Here is a 2,176-nt window from a genome sequence, read left to right as displayed (position 1 = left end):
TGGAACCCCAGCGGGTGGGCAGAGGCACGGGGGTCCTGGGCAGTGCTGATGATACAGCAGAAATTTGATGAAGTGTATTCTCCTGTCTGAATTGTCTCGTTTAGCACTACTGGGTCAGCATTAGCACGTGAAGTATCCAAAGCCTTAGGCTGCAAGAGCTGACCAAACATAAACTCTTGATAAAATGATGCTGCAAACAAAGAATTCTTGGAATTCAGCAGATATGAGCAGAATGGAGATGATAAGGACCAAGGAGACAATCCCAGGAGAATAACATAAGAAGGCAGCAAGTGAAACCAGTGCAACCCAACAAGAAATCATGATGGTGCCAACCACAATTTAGTGATTGACTTGGATCGAGTGATAGGTGGCAAGGGTGAGAATGGGGTAGGGGTTCCTCTCTAGAGGCACCAGCTTGAGCTTTAACCAAAGAACTAACAAAAGACCAATCGGAAACCCTCACTCGGACTCGGCATTCCTAGCAGGGTCCCAGGGTCAGACCTTGATACACTGTCTGGTGTGTGTAAATCCATGACACCGGTTCCCAGGATACTTCCTCTGGCCCCAGGGGCACCCCAGGGGTGTCTCACAGAGGCACCTGCCTTACATGTCCCCCCAGATAGCCCCTCCATTACTGTAATGCTTCTCCTTCACACTGTGCTCAGGAAGGCCCAGGTTACTGCCCCAWGGGGCAGTGTTCCCAATGGCTGGTGCGTCTCTGTGTTGTTAGGGACACCCAGCCTGAGACACTGTTTGGGTCCTTGCCATTCAATGTTTCATCCCAGGGGCAATTTGGCCTTCCTCTCTTGCCATGATTCACTCTGTAGSACAGCCCATGCCTGGTGTTGTTGGCAGCTGCAGCCACCAGTAGTCCAATTTCATTAAAAATCAGACAAATTCTTCTGCCACAAAAGCTCCCGGGCCTCTTTCTCTCCAGATATTTCTTACCCATGACTTCTCTGACACYTGTGGCTGAATGGTCACCAGGTGGTTTTGCAGTTGGTCAGGCAGCTAAAAGCCACACCAGCCCCTTGAACCATTTTTCTTTGTCTTCCCTAAGCTTTAGCCCTGCTCTGACTTGCCCTGAGCTGGTYGTCAGCCCTTGAGGGCCTTTGCCATTTTCCAACCACTTGGACCAGTTTTTCTGGGATGTGTGGGGAGTTGGCATAATCTCAAAGCCCAAACAACTGGTGGTGAAAGCATAATTGTCCCCTTGTTCGCTTTCTTATGCTGCTTGGTTTTGTCGCTGGTTGTTGGTGGCTTTTGTGGGCTCAGGAAGGCATAGAGCTTGAACCACACAGCCATGGGATCCCAGAGAAAACACTTGGGTGSCATCTGGGGAAAACAAGGAGGGAAATAAGATGCTGTTTTGGGGAATGAAGGTACTGATGTTGCAAAGCAAAACTCCCATTTAGGGCCACCGCAGTCATGCTGGACACACTGCTGAGTTCTGACCACAATAAAACCAGGGTGACAACGTTAGAGACTTTACTTGAGAGTCTCAGGGGCCGGGAAATTCATTTGGGTAGGGACTGAGTTTCCTYTCTCTCAGCCTTGTTTGGTGCTGCCATCAAATAAAGGGAAACCCAAGTGGCAGCAAGTACACCCTTGAAGCTGTAGATGGGTGTACTGTACATGCTGGCCAGGAGCTGCGGCTGCACCGCCGGGACGAGGGGGGCCGGGAAGGAGCTGTGGTGCCACTGGAAGGGAATTCGGGTGCTCGGGTGGGCTTGAACCGTGCAGCGGACCYGGGACAGGGCAACCGCGCCAAGTGCACGGCCATTCTGCTGAAATAGCAACTCATCTGCTGAGGCTGAGGGACCTGAACAGACCCAAACCCTAAAACCCAGCCCAGCCTCGGGGCTGCACGGCTCCGCTCCGCCCAGGCCCGTGTTACCGGAGGGGATGCAGGACACCGGGACAGGTCCCCCCGGGCCTTCCCGAGGACTCGGCGCGAGAAACCGTTCACCGGGTCTGGAAGCGGGCACGGGCCGGGGGGTCGCGGGGGTAGCCGGAGGGGCTGAAGTCCCGCTGGGCCCATACTCGGTCCCGCTGTGCCGGGGCCTGGACCCACCGGTCAGGGCCCCCCGCTCGCCCGGCCCCGCTCGCCGCCGCCCCGAACCTCCGCCCGCCCGAGCCGCAGCCGGGCTGCACCATCGCGGGCTGCCGCGGGGGG

The sequence above is a fragment of the Malurus melanocephalus genome, unplaced genomic scaffold (assembly GCF_030028575.1).
Source record: "Malurus melanocephalus ecotype Western Australia unplaced genomic scaffold, MMel_1.1 scaffold_56, whole genome shotgun sequence".
In the NCBI taxonomy this organism is placed as follows: Eukaryota; Metazoa; Chordata; class Aves; order Passeriformes; family Maluridae; genus Malurus; species Malurus melanocephalus.
Note: the sequence above shows the minus strand (reverse complement) of the source record.